The 20,665-nt window shown below is 23.7% G+C and overlaps 1 pseudogene; it reads left to right on the top strand.

Moving 5' to 3' along the window:
- Positions 1 to 17,889: 17,889 nt before the first annotated feature.
- On the top strand, positions 17,890 to 18,568 carry LOC113557914 (annotated as a pseudogene).
- Positions 18,569 to 20,665: the final 2,097 nt, after the last annotated feature.

Genomic DNA, 20,665 nt, shown 5'->3' with positions numbered 1-20,665 from the left:
TTCGAAAATTTCTAGCAAACAATGTGTATTTTATTCGTTTTAAAATTCCTATAAGCACAACTAAATATAAGATATTACATTACATGTTCGAGTTTTATGAACAAGATACTTAAACAAATTTTAATGGTAATTAAAAATTTAAATTGCTTTTAAATAACTTAAAATTAGTCAACATATTTTGAAAATGTCATAGTGTATAAAAAATGATAATTTAAGTAATAGTGGATTGTTTCAAGTTTCTTCAAATAATATTTTTATAATAATTATAAAATAACAACAATTATTTAGATTTGTTATTATGCGTTTGAATATATCCAATGCCGTCACGATTTAAAATTTAATTGCTAGTAAAAATGTATGCGACTACGCTACTTTTTTTAATTATAGTAAATGACTTATGATGAAAATTATATTACATTTTAAGTCTTTAGTGTTAAAATAAAAAATGTATTAATCTTTAAATTGAAATTATTTACATTTTTTCGTGATTTTAAATGATTTAGTAAAAAGGTATGTATTTTTATATTGCCACTTTATATTAAACGGTATGTACTAAGTTTTTCTATGTGTAAGCCATGAAATCTGTTTAAATCAGTGATAGACTTTGTGTTTAAAAATAACCACGGCTACATAAATATAGATAAAGAAATCCCTGTAGATTTTAAGGAGGATGAGTACATGCATAAGTTTAACTTTAGTGAGATAGAGTTCCAGAAAACACAGTAAATTATGTTCGAGGAGAAAGTTCAAACAATATAAATGCCTCGATAGTTTTTAAATTGCATTTTTATTTATTTCGAAATCAACTTTATTTTAATGTTAGTCTAGTAAGTACATATTTTAAAATTCTGGTTTAATTACTATAATTTATAGAAAATAAGTGAAATCGTAATAATAAGTATAATATACATATAATATAAAAATAATAACAATAAAACCAATGTATATTAAACATTGTCAGGTAAGGTTGATTAAAAATATTTACCTACTCTATTTTATTTACAATTTAGTTTTAATGATGTATATTTATCATTTACATAATAAGAAAATATTTGGAAAATCTCTTACAAAAATAAATATTTGTACCTGTACAATAGATGTAAAACTGTTATAAAATCGATTGAATAAAATATTATTATCAAGTGAATTTGAGTTTAAATGTTGAAACTGGAAAAAAAAAATAATGTATAAATTTAATTGAAGTATATTTTTTCAATTTTCTCATATTGTCTTATATAATGGATATTGAATAGATTTCTTAGTGTATATTTTGAGATCAGTAGTGGATACTTCAAAAATAATACGATATAAAAATAAAGCATTTTGGAAATTATTTCCTTTTGTACACAGTGTATTTTTCATCTAGTTGTTATTTAACCTCTCCTTGACAGATGTATAGATTGCAGAAAAATAAGAATTTTTTTTCAATTCTAGAGTATCTCGTATCATTTGGATGGTGTTTCAAAAAATAAATATTTTATATACTTTAACGAATATTGTAGTAAAAAATGGATAATATTATGATAAAAATATACATATAATAAATAAGGAAGAAAATAATAATAATATTGCTGTTAACTGCATACATTATAATCATACCCATATTATTTATTAAATTATAATAATAAATTTAAGCTATAGTAATGTACCATTAATTATTTTCCTAACCTAATAATAAAATACATAATAGTATTGAACAAAATATAGTCACTTAAAAACAAATTTTGATATATTATTAGGTAACATAGTCAAATTAAAATAAATAAATAAATAATAAAAATTGAAATATAGCACACTGATAAATTACAATATATTATATTATATTAATATACAGTACATTACATATTTGTACAGTACAATACTAAAGAAATTATAAATTCACGGTTTACTGAATTTGTAAATTTTGAATAATTTGCAGTAATTATAACTTGTTTTAATACATTTAAAAGTATAGTTTGTTTATAGTTCTTGTTCTTGGAAAAGATCAAAAGACGAAACTATAAAAAGTATTTATTTTTGTTTTGGTAATTAATAATATTTAAAAACTCAACAATAATAGAGAAAACAAAAGGGAAAAAGGTTTTCTTTACTATAACATAAGCTTTTAACACATTAAAAATAAAAATTCACTGCTTTTGGTATTTTTATTAAATTAAAAATATCGTTTTATGAAATATTAAATAAAAGAAAATATAAATAAAGTAGGTAAGTGGTTACAGCTCTGTTGTATAATAGTACTTACTCAACGTAAGTCACTAGTATGGATGTATTAAATTTTAATTTACTGATATATCATTGTAAACGAAAAACGATTTATCAGTCTATATCCTTAATAAATATATTTTGTGATCTGTTGTTTGATAAAGCTATTAAAGTAATTTAATTTACTTTTAGTATTCCGGTAGGTTGACATAAATTTTTCCGAAATTATGGCTTTTATTAAATTATTGTAATTATGTATAATTATATCATATTACGTATATAAATGTATATGTAATATGTATATCTCATAGCCATAAAAACTGTAAATATTGTAAAGCAGTAAAAATAGATAATATCTTAAAATAAATCTAAAATGTCATTGTGTATAGTAAAATTCATACTAATATATAATATATTTAACATTTGAATAAGTAATTTCGTCTAAATTAAAACTTAAAATACATTTATGTAAAAAATAATTGCCTGTTTAATTTTTTTGATGGTTTCAGTGTAAAATACTTATGAGGATTTTTGTATTCAATTTTCAAATCTTGGATATAAAAACAAAATTTTTTATGATAAGTAACTAATTACTAAATAACTTATTAATTTTCATGATTTTTATACATTTTGACAAAATTTATTTATTTATTTTCAGGAATACCAAGTGAATAAGTTTTAATTGATATTTATAAAAAATAAAAAAACTAAAAGGAATAGAAAATTCTTTATACCTATAAGTACCTCAAAAACAGTAGTAAATATAAAGTGGTCATATAAACATTCAGTGAAAGTCTTGAACATCAGTTATTCATGTCTGACTTACACTCTCGCAATAATAAAAAAATAAATAGATTTTGTTGAAAATTGGATTTGCATAAAAATTCCTATTTTTCATTAATTATTTTTTTGTTTTTATCGATCACAACAAAACTACTCAGAATTTTTACATTAGAAACCACTCTAATTTTTAAAACCAAAGCAATTTTACTGTTTAGAAAGATAAGGATAGACAAAAAATAAACACACATTATTTTAAAACTAACACATTCATTGCTCAACTTCAATTCTAAAATATAAAAATGAGGTATTTTATTTTAATCAATGTATTAATACATTTTCATTGCTTTACATTAATTAAGTCATTTATATTTTCTAAAGCTAGTCTATAGGTACAAGTATAATATTTATATTATATTATAGGACATTGGTGCGTGGGATTTTCGTTCTGGAAGTATTCTTAAAAGTTGAAGGAGAATTTCATTAATATTAATAATAAGTAGGTGATTACTAATAAAAACATAACTTATGTATTATAATATTATTATTTTTGGAATAAAATTTAGGTTCGTTAACTTAACTTTGCCTTATTAAAGCATAATGAAAATAAATTATAAATCGCATTTTTATTAAAGTTTGGTACATTCTTGTGAAATCAACCATAAGAAAACTAAATAAAAAAAATAAATAAATAAAAGTAATAATAAAATAAAAGTTTTTTTTACTATTATGATAACATCATTATTAGCTATATTTTATTAAGATGAAACTTTTTTTTTGAATATTATACAAAATAATTATTTTGAAATAAAACAAACTTCTTTCCTTCACATGTACTAAAAACATTTATTTAAATTTTGAATACTTCCGTGCTCGATGAAAATAATGAATATCATTTTTAGAACTTGGTAAAATTGTTCAAGTAAGTATATTATTTTATAAAAACACTATTAACACGATTGAATATTGTAAACGTTTTAAATGTTTTTACTACATTTTTTATTCTGAGTGTTCCATTCAAATGAATTTTATTGGTTTTAAAATGTTACATGTAATAATATGTGTTTTTTTTTGTGTCTGATAACAATTTTTATAGAAAAAATATGTTTGAATCATCAACTTTTACGATGGGTTTCTAGTATAGAAAATTAGATTTAGTTGGTACTTTGGAAGGTAAAAGTAAAAAGTTTACAGTACTTTATAAAACATTTGGAAAAAATAAAAAACAAAGTAAGGGATAACACGAAATTTTATAAAGAGTAATATTTTGGTAATAATCGATTATTTATTTATTTTTTTTATTTTTATTGTTATTTTAACATTTATGACCGTGTATATATATATACTTAAATTTTTCATTAAATGTCATTGAATTTACCGAACAAGATATAAACTTAAAAATATTTTGGTATTTTTTTTTAATTATGTATGAAATCTATGACTTTTTTAGTTTATTTTTTTACTACGCTACAGTTAAAAAGAAAATACATGAACACAATTATTTTTCAATTGTTTAAAGTTTACATTTTTAAATATTCAACAAAACCACGAGAATATATCATTAGCTTGAATTAAAAAAATAGCTTAGCCTAAGGCTACGTACATTTTTTATTACTTAGTGATTATATATAATTCAAAATTTGAAGGTATTTATATTGAACGACTACTTTTTCAAAATATTTATTTAACTATTAAATGTATTTGAAATTTGCTAGAAAATTGCATACTAGATTCCACATTAGTTGTTCTTATAGAAGTTTTAAAACATTGAATATATATAATGACAAGTAAAACACACAGTAAAATAACTGTATATTACAAGATTTTATTAAAGGAATAATGTACCTAAGATGTTTATAAAATGGCTATTAATGTAGCTTTTAATATTAATGTGACTTGAAAAAATGTAGTTGGAGAATAACGATATTTGACTGTTCAAAGAATTTTTTATCAGATGTACTTTTAAATTTTAAAATATTGATTCAATAAAAGCTTTAGAAACTTGAGAGCGTTTGATGGTGTGACCTCTTAACACCATTTAGTTTTGAGATATAAATTTTGTGATCTAACCACTGAACAGTTTTATTTAAATGTACTCACATATTGAACATTTTATGTGCATATGTAAGAAGTGTATACGTTTTATTTACTAAGGTACATTAATTAATATAATTTATTATTGACACATTTCTATGTTATATTTTAAATATATCCACACACTTACATGAACATTTAAAATCACAAATTTATTTCATTTTTAGAAAAGGAGAAAAAAAATTTAGTTTACAGTGTTTTTTTTTTTATTATTGTAAAACAATTTTTGAGGTAGTGAAGTAGCTCAAAAGTTTTAAATTATATGTTGATCGATCAAAAATTGGTGACAGATGGTACCTACTTAGATTTTTTACAGTTTAGAAATATAAAACAGTTTGTGACACAACAATAATGATAAAAAACTTGAAAATCATATAGAAACTACTGGAAAAGAGTAATGTAATATGGCCTTAAAAAAAGAATTGGTAATATTTTGTACAAAAATTTGTACATGAGTACATATTAATTATTAATAAGGAATATTAATTTTGTATTACTTAAATAAATAAAAAAAATGTATTTAAATAATATTATGAGCTTGAGACATGTCACGCATTAGATTTGTAAATTTAATATTTTTCTTATTTTAGTTATGTGAAATGTGGTTAATTATTCAAATATTTTCAAATAAAAATAACACATCAAATTGTAGTCTATATATTTTTAATAACAAATTAAATTCAAAACATATTATTTAGGTCGTTCTACGTATTTAATTGTTTGGAAACTTTATTATTTTACATATGTTTTTGACCGTTACTATTTAATATTTTTTTATACTTAAATATTTTCAGAAATATACACGAAATGCCTTTGAAAATTCGTTTATTTATTAAAATCGATTAAAGGCCACGGATACTCACATTATTATTCCAAGGTCAAACATTTATAATAAAAATGTATTTTTATACTTCTAGCCCACTTCCGGCATTTATTATAGGTACTGTACTTTTATAGGTCACTATCACTATACAAACATTAGTTTAAGATTTTTGAATTAACATAATAGAATAAAAATATAATAATTTAATTTTAGATTAACACAACTAAATGGCATTTTAAAAATACATATTTCATTAATTTTGATTAATTGTGATCTATAATATTCTAGTGTTTGCTCTTTTCTAATAGTATGTATAATATATATAAATATATAAAATATTAATTAAGTAATAAGTACTAAATATAAATGTGATGAGAGTTTTCAATAAAAATTTATTTTAATTCAATACGCATAAGTGATAATATCATTCTCCTGAGCATAAAATAAAATATCTTTGGGAATAATAATTTGATAAATTTCTTTTACCAATCAAAGCATTAAAAAGTTGGTTATAATGTGTACAAGATTAATAATTTTTATAAGAATATACATTTATTTTAAATCAAAAATGTCTGGTATTTTCTCTGTGATGGGGTAGGTAATGCCATTAATATTTAAACTCGTTATTAACATACAGGTAGTTCAAAAAAGTTTAATCAAAACATTACATTTTAAATCAAATACCCCCTACGTTGTGACCAGTAACACTCCCCCCCCCATTCGGATATATTATATAAAAATAACTATAAAATTAATATTATAATTTAATATATAACTAGTTTTTGGTTTATATTATTCTTAAATTATGTAAAAAAATAAAAACCGTAAAAATCCTACCTTATATTGATGTTTAAATTTTCAATTTTTTTTTAAATTATACGTGAAAAAAATTATTGACATAGTTTTGGTGACAACAAGTTTTGTGATAATTACTCCGTGATAAATTTAATATTACGATATCATTAGTTACTGATTCAAAATATTACTATATTAGTCTGTGTTACCATGATATTTTTGTTGAAATATAAGGGAATAGTAGAACACATTTATCAGTATTGCCTCACTCTTTTCAACCTATCTACTATGTTACGGATTTAAACATAAAATAAATATTGAATTTTCAGAATATTTCATAAATGTTTTCAAGAATAGGTAAATGAAAACGTAGTTTTTATTAACTTGTTATCTTAGTATAATGTTTAAAATGGCTTAGTTTTAAAATTAAATTATCAACTTTTATTGTCTATGGAACTTATGTGAACTATAACAATAATAGCCATCATTAGACATTAGGTTTTAGTCAATATAGAACTGATTTGAAATTATAGCACGCCAAAAAGTCTTCATGAATAAGAAAATAGCCAAATGTTGTTATTTCGTGTTCGATAACAGTGTTTCAAATGATAGAAGGGTGTTCTGTTTGTGTGTATGAAATAATTTATTATATCGAATGCTGCTTACAAATAACTTACAACATTTTAAACAAGGAATATTAACATAATATATAGTTTAATAACATAGAAAATTTTCTTAAAAATTAGTTTCTTGTATTAGACTTGCTAATATTTGCACCTATGAGTTATAATAAATTTCATCCACTAATGAATTAAGTATTTACCAAGATAAATATCCAAAGTTAAGTTGGACAATTTAAACTTCAAAGGTGGAATTAAGATTCCAGGACCTTGTACTAGTGTTATCACTGAAAGTTGGCGCATTCTAAAAGTTTGCATTGTGTGCTTGTTATTGTTTTAAAAAAATGTTCAATGTCAACCTGTTACCTGTAGGTATAAATGATAAATAATATGTTATATTGTATAATATCAATAAGTGTTAAAATATATTCAGAATGTAAAAATCATTTATGAAAAAAAGGTAAACAAATATATATGTATAAACGAACAACTTAATTCATATACAATATAAATTTGTTTTTATAGATTAAGTACCTATAATGGTTAGGATATGTTTTTAATGTTGATTGTTCTACGTAAATTTAATTTGTGATTTTAAATTTACACAATGTGAATAGAAAATGAGTTCCAGTTGTTATTACATATTGTTTATTTATCCATCGTTATATTTATTGTTTTAATATTTTTAAACTCATTTAAATAAATTTTTTTTATTGTTCACAATTTATTATTTTTAATTAAAATGGTAAATATTAGCAAATCTAATATTTATATGAATTATAATATACTTATCACTTATGCGTTGTGCTATATTTTTTATCATACTTAATAATAATAATTTAATAATTATTAGATTAATATGTGTACGAACGTTTTAGTATACTTTTAAAATAATATTTCATGACATTGTGACAACCACACAACCATCTTCACTATTGTAGGTATTTAATTAAAGTACATAACTGTTGAATTTTTTGTATTTTATAACAGCAATTGATATTATTTGGTACATAATATCATTGTAGAAATAAATAATATTAATAATAGACAATTACTTATTTAAATGTACCATTATGTGATGCTTTTGTTTTTTATTTTTATATTGTTTTAATAATTAAATCAATAATAATTCCGTTTAATATTCATTATATTTTTACAATGATTTTATTTTTGCTTTATATAAAAGTACTCGACATATAAACTAAACTAAAAAAAAAAATTCACTTTAAATTTTTTTCTTATTGGTTGGCCTACATTAAATTGAGTTACCTTTAATTTGTGGAAAACAATATCCAATCTCATTTTAAATTCTGAACACTATCGATAAAACAATCGAGTATACAATAATGTGTTTTTTTCATTTTGAGAAACAATTTTTGGGGCAATAACCGCTAAACTATTTTAAAATTGATACCAATCTATCAGAGTGTATGTTTTAAAATTTAAAAAGCCAATGGTTTCTTTTTAAATCACGCAATTTACGAATGAGAAGTTGATATTAAAAATATAGTATAAGTCTAAATGTTACAAATCTCATATTTTTTAATTTTTACTTTTAATTGTTTGTTAAATTTGGATTTGTATTCGTAATAATTTATGTTTTGTTATTTAATTAAACAATTTTAAAAGATTTATGAAACCTTAAAATTATTTCTTGCATTAGGTAGTATATTATATTACAACTTGAAAACAGCACTTATTATTATAAATAGATTAAACCAGTGGTTCTTAAGCTTTTGTAGAACACGGACCCTCGATGAAAGATTTTTAAAAATCGCGGACCTCCTACCAATTTTTTGTCGAATATCTTTTTTTTACAAAACATCGAATGTTATCATAACTAAAATTATAATAATTATTTTATATTACATATTATATAAAGTAGATATAACAAAACATACACATTTATACAATAATTTTTCATAAGACTGTAATATAAATTATTTTATTTTTAATATTCTTAAAGCTGTCGTAGACCCTCAACATGAGTATTGCGGATCCCTAGGGGGCCGCGGATCACAGGTTAAGAACCGCTGGATTAAACTATTAATGTTTTAATAATTTTCACAAAAACATTACAAATAGTACCTACTTTGATCAGTTTATACTAACCCGATAGTCATTAAAAACTTGTATCGCTTTTCAAATACAAAAATTTAAAATTTAAAAAAATAGACTCATATTTATTGAAAAAATTTAATAATAATAAAAAAAAAGATATGGACACTTGAGAAAAAGTGTTAATATTCTTATACAATAGCATAATTTTATATAAATTAATACGATTAAATTGTTCTGTTTTTAATTTACAGATGATATTTGTTTCTAAGAGTACTACCTTTGGCCTAAACAAGCATATGGTCTAGCTGTCAAACAAATTCGTAAGTATAAAATAACATTAAATTAAAACTTAATCATTGATTTGTAATAAAAATGTGTATAGGGTAGAGACATTTTTTTTGTATTTTTATACATAATTTACTTTATATTAATTGAAAGTTTAAACATTTTTAATAATTAATTGTTTCCAATTTTGTAATCTAATTAATTAATTGTTTATAATATTAATTTGGTTGTGTAAAGTTAAATCATTTCGTAATGTCATAATGATAAAAGGCTATAATTTAAATTCAACCTGTTTAGTCTATGATAGATCTGAAAATTCTCTCATTTTAATAATAAATTAATAACTTTGTGTTTTATCTTTTATGAAGAGAACCTCACGGTGGTACTAACGTGATTATAGATTGAGTCTTTTGAACATACCCTTATAATATTATACACGAAGTCTTAGAGATAAGAAATTACTAAGTTCAAATCACAAATCGCATTGGCATTGTTATATTATAATCTATGAGTTCTATTGTTATGCATTAAGTTCCAGTGAATGTGTTGAAAGAAGCGCATAGTTAGGATAGCATCGTTATTTTTACAATTCTTTCTGATTAAGGTATATTATACTCGTACATTATACACCAATATATATTATATTATTCTTTATTGTGTATATACACAATTTCGATTTTTTACTAAAACAAATAAGTTTGAAAATTATTTGTATAAATGCGAACGCATTATAATAGATCCATATTTTGAAGTTTTTCAGTTGTATTCTTAACATAATAATTAAATTTATAAACTTGAAATTAAAAAAATTAAATTATTCAGCACAAGTTCAATGGATATCATGAACATTACTATCGATTATGTATCGAATACGTATTACATGTATGCATGCAATGTTTATTGTTTTAATTATGATTTTTATACTCACTAAACTTTATAATATAATGGAGTGGATCATAGTTAATTAGGTTTTTTTTTATTATTTATTAATTTATTTGTTTAGTATTGCATATTTATTGGTGTGGACGTGTGGTTTTATAAGTGATTAAACGTAAATATATTTTAAATTTAATTTATGTAAAAATAACATATATCAACTATCAAGGTTGTACATTAGGTAATGAGTTAAAAAGTTAAAGTTAAGTTACTTCTAACTAAAGCACATTATGAATTACTTCTTTTAAAGAGTAAATTTTAGCTTAATAAGTTACATTTTTTACCACAATATGCAGTTACTGATCAATTAATTAATTATATAAAAGTTTTAATTTTATCTTGATGTAAATCACATAGATTTAAAATATAATATGTACAGAACTAATTAGATATTTATAGAAAATAATAATAATCAGGAATAGGAATTATTTATAATATTGTATACTTTTATATTATAAGTACGGAATTGTAGACTATTAGCGTGTTGAATGTATTCCCAGATATTATATAGGATTCAAAATAAAAAGGATAAATACATTTATCTCTAAATTTCCATAGAAAATTACAAGCTTACTTAAATATAATATTAATTTCAAATCTAATAACAGTCATAACAATAATGCAACCGAATAAACCAGCTTGGCTTTTAAAGATACGTTGGTGCTATGATTCCTAAGAATTATTTTAATTATTCTTTAGCTTAAATTAGTAAGGTTATATCATTGGATGAAATCACTTTCTGATATTTCCCTTTCAATCACTTGTATATGCATAATTGTTATTGTATATTTCTGTTTATATGAATATAAACTTTTTTCAAATTTTTTTATTGTGCTTTAGAATAGACTGTAAATATTCCAATTAGAAAAAAAATGTTTGAACATTTTATACAAGATCTTATATAATTAATTTTTTTTACAGATATAAATATTATTATTCAAAATATTTAATATTTGAAGTTCAAAATTCGACTAAGTTCTTTAAAACTACAAACATTTACAAATCCTTGTGCAGTTGAAAATTTATAAAATGTGTAATTTATATAATGTTAAAACTTGAAAATTTAATATAAAGTTCCTGATAAGTATTACATACTGAAACTAAAAAATATATGAGTTTAATTTTCTTTTATTGACCTTTCAAGTTCAAATTTTGATGAAATTATATATTTTAACTATGAATAACGATATTAATTATTTTTTTATAGCTCAAAACCCTTATTTATGGGGACATAACATTCTTGCGTATATATATATTATATTTTGTACATATAATACTCTTTTAAAATGCAATTTTTTTGGCAAAATTATTTCAACCTACTGCTACATTACTAATAGTAAAATAAATTAAGTACTTTTATTAATAGCAATATCAAAAAACATGACATGAAATAGGTATACTTAATTATGTAGGCTGATAGACTGTCTCCGCTCTGAATCTTTTTTTTTTGTATAAAATAATATGTCATTGAATTCAAATTTAAATCAATTACAGTAATCTATTCAATACTGATCGTTCAGCAGTGCGGTATCTACTTGCCCACATTTTTTCCTATGCAACTTGGAACTTATAATAAGTATTAAAAAATAAAAGTAAGTTTTAACTTTACACTTAACTTGTATTTGTCTATATTAAATTTACTCAACGAGTTAAACAGATTAGTTAACTTTCCCAGTTTGGTAAATTAGTTAATAAACTAAGTTTAATATAATAATTAAACATCTAATAACTACACAAATCCATAAAAGTCTTGTATTTAATTTTAATTGTAAATTATATTTCCAAAATATTATGATAAATTTATGATTAGAAAATTCCTAAACATGGGTGGGTATTTAAATTTAACAATCAGGAAAACTCGCTCTGTTGTATACTATATTTTTAGTGTACCTCGTCAATAAGAGCTTTAAGGTTATTGTAATGATATGTTAAATTTGAATTCAACGATTCATTGAATACGAAAAACGATTCCAAAGGAGATGTGTGTATCCACGTTTTCTTCTTTATTTCATAAGTTGAATTATTTTTATAAAAACTATCGCAATAACTTATTAGTTATTATATTACATTAAATAAGTCAATATTCACGCACCTACCGTATAAAATGATATCGTTTTTTTTCTTCTTAAGTTTGCATTAAAATATAATATTTTTATGTAATAAAATTTACAGATGAGTATTTAATAATACAATTCAATTTCAAAACACTATGGACCTTTTACAAATATGTTCTCCCCTCTTAATAAGGTCCTGAGCTCACGAGGGACTATGCACGTTGGACAAAAAAAAAACACACTTACTCTGCTCAGAATACAATATTATGTACTTACGTATTACACGTGTAATAACAAATCTCTTTGTGTTCTCTTTGTTACATTTCATTTAAATTTTTTAATTAGAAGGTAGGTAGGTGCATCAAGAATTGGCACAGCAGAATTCGTTCAATGACTAATGAAAACACAGTAAATTGCATAAAGTTTCAGTGAGCACATTATTGTACAAGTGTTACATTTTAATGATTTTTTACTATAAGCTTTTTTAAGATGAATTTTTCATATCATTCATAATAGGTATATATTTTGTTTATTCATACATTTAATAATTCTGAAATAGAAATGTGTGGAATGATTTTATGTTTGGTCTAAATAACCTAAATAATCATGTTAAGAATTTATGCAGTTTACATTAAATTAAGTTTAAGAATGGATTTTATTTGTCAATAAGATCAGCTAGTTCATTATAATTCGTATATACTTATGTTATTACTATTAATATTCTATTAAGCGAGCTATTTTCAATTAGTTTACGATTTAGATTTGTCATCATATCTATTGATTTTTAAATGCTGGATTTTTTCCTCGGTTATTTTTTATCAAATTTTTTAGATGCAAAAAATTTGAGTCATTAAGTTAGTTTTAGTTTCCATAACTAATTTGATTTTCGTGTACAGTTTTCCAATCGGCAATACGTATTCTTCTATTAATAATTACAATTATTTTAATATTATCGCTTACATAGTTACATCCATGTTACCTTCTAATGTATTACACTTATTTGATGTTTTATATCAGCATATTATTATTTCGTCTAATTTACTCGGTGTCAGCATGATATTTACGTGCTCATTACGCACATAAGTTTTACGGGTTCTTAATAAATATTTTCCAAGCACGGTCGATGAAAACTCCTAACTTGCAATAATAATTTATAGTCAATGTGCGATATTATGTACGCGAAGCTTATAAACGTGTCGGTCTACTGACGATAAATAATAGTAAGAAATTCAGATACCTGCCTATACGAAAGCTAATAATAATTGCTGTAAATCAATGAGCGGTAACTGCAGGTCAGTATAGCGATCGTAATGGCATAATAATTATACGACAGAAAATCACGTGGAACACGTGTTTAATGCCCACACTGATTTCGGCCGTACGCGAAAAATATATGATATTGTTAATGAAAACGAGAACAGCAAATTAAAACAAAAAAATAAAACTGAAATAAAAAACCACTTTTTATGTATTATCCATCTCTATAGTGTAATATAATAGTATTATGAGTACTTATTATACTACGATACCCATTGTAGCATTACAACGGCATACGTAGGTACACGTCCACACCGTTATAAAATACGGCTAAACGTCTAAACATATTTCGTCCGCCAATATTGTCGGTCACAGTTATCGTGATTTAGATTTATGCTGTTGCGTTCTACGTTCACGAATAGACTCCGTATAACTTACTGCCGTGCGCGTTCTTACATAATTCAGAGCATGGGACGGCGCGTTCGGTAGACGGACACACTGGCGGCGGTGTCTGGTCCCGGACAACGGGCTGATGACTAATGTACGACAACGATAGGTTTAATTATTGAAGCCCACCGGCTCGCACTGTGAATAATCTAAGACCCAATATGGCCACAGGCAGTGCAATATAATAATATACATTGGCGATTTGTTGTCGTTATCATAATGATATTCATAATCCACGGGCTATCGAACGTAACGTCACCGGGCGACGTGGGATTTCGTGTTTTTTGTTTCCGTTGAACGAAATCAAAGTGATCAGTCAATTAACAATACGCGTTCCTTTATGTTGTAACCGATATTAGTTTTCTGTAAATTTCAATATTTTACTACGCTCCATTGAATTAAGTTTTCGCCGCGACATTGTCGTTTTCTGCGTCGTGCGTTGTCTAATCATAAAATGCCAATAATCCCGAATGATTATAATATTTATTTAATGCTATTGTATAGTTGTTGCATGTGTTTTTCGCAGTATTATGTTTGTTTAATGATTTACGCTTATTAATTGTGTATTATTGCTTCTTAAAAAGTCTTAAATTATTTGATTCTTATGTTATACTTTATATGTTAGAAATATGTTCCACAGGAAACTTATACCAGTAATGCCGGAATAAGTATAATGCATTATGGACTGAGTCCCCCAAATATATTCTCACCAATACGTATAGGATTAAGTAACTGTGTTTGTATTGTACATATTTATGTATAATATTTAATATTTTTATTGCATTAGTTTATTTTTTTTATAAATGCATAGTGATATAATCGATTTACCTCATCTTCGGGAAGTATTTGACTTTAAGCAATTCAAAATTGTGTCAATAGTATATTATATAAGTATAAAACAACTGAATTCTACACTACAATAATCTACTATATAGTATTATATGTCGATTATAATTTATAGATGCCGATACACAAAATGAAAATATTAAATTACTTCTATATGAAAATCTTGAATAAGTACGCCTGTACTGGATCGATTCTTTTATACGTAGGTACAATTAGTAGGTACGATACTCATTATATTATAACAAATATTTATGAACGATATTCATTCTCTTCCAGTTCACCGATCGTTTAAACACACACTATAATAATTTTATAAAAATTAATCAATATACATTTAACTTTAAAAATCAATTATTTTCATTCCTAGGCCACATTAAATTGTACATAATTGTAATATTTCGTAGTTTACATTTAAACAGCGTTACCATTAATACTTAATAATAAATATCGAAAATTGTTAGTTTTCTGTAAAACCGTCGGCGTAGGCAACCAATTAATTTCACAATCACATAATATTATTAGTCGTTAATGTAGAACGTATTATGTCACATATTATTACTATATTACACTATTGTACACTTAATTTGGTGTTTCCGCAGATTTTACTTTAAGTTATACTTCATCCTTCATCAGCGTACAACTATACTACGATAGACGATAATATTGCATATTATGTTTGGTACGATGATATATAAATATACTGCATTGTATCATATTAAATATTATATCCACTACAATAACATTTCTCAACGCCTTTATAGTATAATTTGTGTAAATGATCATTGCTTTTGATTCCGAGTTTTAACTATTAATAAAGCATTTTTTTTTTTGCTAAGATAAATTACATAACTACCTAATTAATTGTTTTAATTTGATTATAGTAATATTATAATAATATGATATAATGAAAACGAGTATAAACAAATTGATGTGTAGGTAACTTTGTAAGAATGATAAAACAACGGGTACATGCATTTAAAAACATTTATTATATTTAATGCCTTGAAGGTATACAATTTTATTTAACTCTTACAGGGCAAAAAATAATGTGTTACAACAAAAATATTTTTCGTTTCATAAATGTTTATATTATTATAACGGTAAGTTTGTAAATAAACTTTTATAAAGCGGAAATTGTCTATTGTAAAAGAGGAATAATACTATAGACTTAGTGTCCACAAATTATTTATGCATTTTGAACATTATAATAACTGAAGTTACTAAACGCTTGGTTAATAAATTGTAGATTTTTACTTAAATATGTTTTATGAAAATTATATAAAAAAAATATAAACAAACCAAATTTGAAAAACTTAACCCTGTTTATCATAATATTTTATAGTTGAGCAACAAAAACATTTTGCGTGAAAACATATTATGGATGCATTGTGCATGAGATGAATGTATCATATCTAAAATCTAAGCAAAACAACATTAACATATTCTAAAAAAGGTCAGTGGCAGATTGATAATATTTTAAATCTAACCGAATACCAGAGTTGAACAGTATATTCACAAAAAAATAAAGAAACTTTTAAACTTTAATATTTCACAATCTATATCTAATCTTCTATAAACAGGTGTTGAATTGGTTTTATTTTTGAAACGTGTTAAAATTATAAATAAATAAAACACATCAATGTAAAGCTAATATAATAGCAGCTTCGTTCATGTTTAGAATATAAAATTGTATGGTAAATATATCATAAATAATTAATAGATAAAATACTACTCAACATGTATTACGAAACTACATTTTATATTTACTTCAAAGTTTAAACATAGTCTGAATCTAGTTCAATTTATTTTTGTTCAAAAAATACAAATATATTTATTTTGTATAACACATTTTCTAAAAATATAATATTTATTAACGTTATAAATTTTAAAAAGGTAGGTAAATGAGTATCGCTGTACATTGGGTGTCGTGTGGGTCACTGTTACAGGCGTATTAAATTAATTTTAAATTAAGTAAAACAAATAAAAGAAGACGGACAAGTGGATACAGCTTTGCTGTATACTTAAACTTCAAGCAGATCATTGTATTGGGTGTGTTAAGTTCGAATTCATTGATACATTATTGTAAAAGAAAAATGATTCTGAGCAAAAACGAAGTATTAGTCTTTATCACTGTCACTAAGTATATTTCGTGATATGTTTTTTTTGTTACTTATAGTATATTTAATAAAATAAAATCGCTGATAAACAATTTTGAATATATAACTATAATAAAATGTATATATTTGCTTATAAACAAATATAATACAATTTATATTATAACTTGCTAATAGACAAATCTAATAATATAACAATTAAAAAAATTATATAATATTTGCTAATAAACAAGTACATAATTACAATAAGTTTAATTATATTTTATATTTATAGCTAAATTTGTAACCATTATAATTATATTATGTAAAACCTCTAATAATAAATTATGTATTAAGGATACAATTAACATATGAATGTTTTTAGATAAAAATGTTAAAAATGTATTGTAATAATATTTGTAAATTTTAATTGTATAAAAATGCATATCTAATACAAAAATATGTTATATACTATATTCAAAATCTGACTAAAATCACCTTCAGTTCGTGCCGGACAGTTAACAATACAATAATTGAATATACATTTTATTTTAATATAATAACTCCCTCGACGACAATAACCACTCGATATCAACATGGCCTACTATACGACAAGGTGCACTCCCGGCAGGTTAGGTTCGCTCGGCAGGCAATTTCGATGTCGAAGCCGACGCAGCCGTACTTAGGAAAGCCATGAAAGGATTCGGTATGGCCGAGTAAGCCATCATTGATGTGCTAGCAATATGGCCCAATACTCAGAGACAGGAGATCAAAGGAGCTTTCAAGACACTCTATGAAAAGGATTTAATCGACGATCTGATGAGTGAACTTGGTGGGAACTTTGAGAACGTCATTGTCGCTCTGATGACCGCGCTTCCTGAGTTTTACGCCAAGGAGTTGAAATACGCCATCAGTGGCATGGGCACCGACGAAGAGCCTATAGCCGAAATTTCCGCTGTCTACGAAAAACAACACGGAAACTCGTTGGAAGACGATTTGAAATCCGACACTTCTGGATATTTTCAGAGATTATTGGTGTTTTTGTGCTGTGCCAATCGTGATGAAGACGTGGAAATCAATCGTAACATCGCGGTTGCGGATGCTCAGGCTCTTATTGATGCAGGCGAAGCTCAATGGGGCACGGACGAGTCGACCTTCAATTCGATTTTGACCACTTGTTCTTATCCACAGCTTAGAGCCATTTTTGAAGAGCATGATACTTTTAATCTCGGGGTCGTGGGTTCGAGCCCCACATTGGGTACCACTTTGTACTGAGTTAAAAATAAGGTATAATGTTCTGATTTAATATTAGTATCAAAATTAGTACATAGTATTAAAATTGATATTTCTAGCTCATTACCTTATATATATTTATTAATATGTAATCTTAATTCGGGGTGTAAGTAAGAGAGTTTTCCTTTTATGTAAGAAATGTGTATAAAAGACTATGCGTAATGTTGAATATAGATATTATATTACCTTAACTCTTATGACACTTGTTGCTTGAAATGATCTTCTTGAGTTTTGAACAGATTAGGAATTAATAAAATACACAATTGAATTATGAACAATATTTTAATTCAACAAACTAATAACATGATACATGAATGGTGATCGGATATTGATCGGGTGTGCGACTGAGCGCCTTAGCGAGTTTTTCTTGTGCTTTTATAAAAAATGTTATGTAAATGATATTTGATAACAAGTTATTTATCTACTTAATTTTAAATGTTAACATTTTTTTTTTTTAGAACCTTTAGTTAATAACTATTACAGTTCAACAAATTGTTAAAATTAATTATATTATAATATAAGAATATGTTAAATTAAATTATATATTATTTGTACCCATCAACTGCTAAATGTTAAAATTAATTAAATCTAATTAATAAATTAACTATGCTATATTATATATCATTATTACAGTATCCCGGTGTTTAATTATTATAAATATATAATTTTTAAAACCATAATAACACCATTCTGTAAATACCGTTAAACAGTAAAAAAAGATCCATGACATAAATAGATAATATCTTAAAATAAATCAAAATTAATGTTATTGCGCATAGTAAAATTTATAATAATATAATATTCTTATACATTTTAAATTCCACAATAAATAATGTTTTTAAATTATAATAAAATAATAAAATTAACATTGTTATTTTACGTTGAAATAAATTATTTCATCAAAATTGTCAGTTTAAATTCATATATATAAAAAACTTACCTATTATTTTTATAATATAAATATATTTTTATTTTTATATTTTTGTATAGCTTTTTATTAAATTTATAAGAATTTTGACCCATCAATTAATATTATATCAACATTTATAAAACTAAAACTAATTCAAAATTGCTTATGCCTATAAACAACGCAAAAAAGTTAAAAACATTTTCTAAAATTTTATTTTTTCATTAAAATAATATGAGCATTTGTTGAACATTTCAAATATGTATATTCATATTTTTATTGAAATAAAATAAAATATCAAAAAATGTTTGAGGAGAAATAATTATTTTACTGATGAATATCAAATGTCGTAAACATTTAAACTCGAACAACTTATGAGGAGTATTGTTTTAATTAAATTTCCAAGAATTTCAACCCAGCAAAACATTTTTAATTAACATTTATAAAAAAACAAAAATGAAAAAAAAATGAATTTTATTGTAAATAGAAAATAATAGTATAAATATTTGTTAAAAATTTTAAGTTTCTAATGGTTATTCGTTATTGAGTTACTTAAAAAAAAACAAAATCGATTTTGTCAAAAATCGGATTTGCGTAAAAATTCCCGTTCTTTTATTTTAATTTATTTTTATAAAAATAAGTATCGGGAATTTTTAAGTTTGGCCTCTTTAAAGTACAAACTAAATATCATTTTATATCTAAAACGAGCTCCATTTTTATAAATCAAAGCACTTTATTGACAACATATCAAATACTCACATAAAAAAAAAAAAAAAAAATAAACACATCGTGATAAAATAAATACATTCATCGCTCCGATAAGAATCTATAATAATGGAATGAAAGTCATTTGATTTTAAATTGTATTGATATTTTTGTGAATGAAGTAATGATGTATTTTTTTATTTTTATAATATTTGGAAGTTTGGAAATTGAATTAAATGGTATTGATATTATGTTTATATGTTCACACCAATATGAAAATAATAAAGTCTTAGCGATATGGTGTGCATCATAAGATAATTAAATGATTCAATACTATTAAAAAATATTAATAGGTTTTCACTATCTTATTATAAAAATAAAATACTACTATGACTAAAATTCTTTTATTATTTATACAATTACTTATAAAAATATATAACACATGAAGTTGATAAACGTCGTTCAAC

This window comes from Rhopalosiphum maidis, chromosome 3 (assembly GCF_003676215.2).
Source record: "Rhopalosiphum maidis isolate BTI-1 chromosome 3, ASM367621v3, whole genome shotgun sequence".
Lineage (NCBI taxonomy): Eukaryota > Metazoa > Arthropoda > Insecta > Hemiptera > Aphididae > Rhopalosiphum > Rhopalosiphum maidis.
This window is presented reverse-complemented; position numbering and strand designations above follow the sequence as displayed.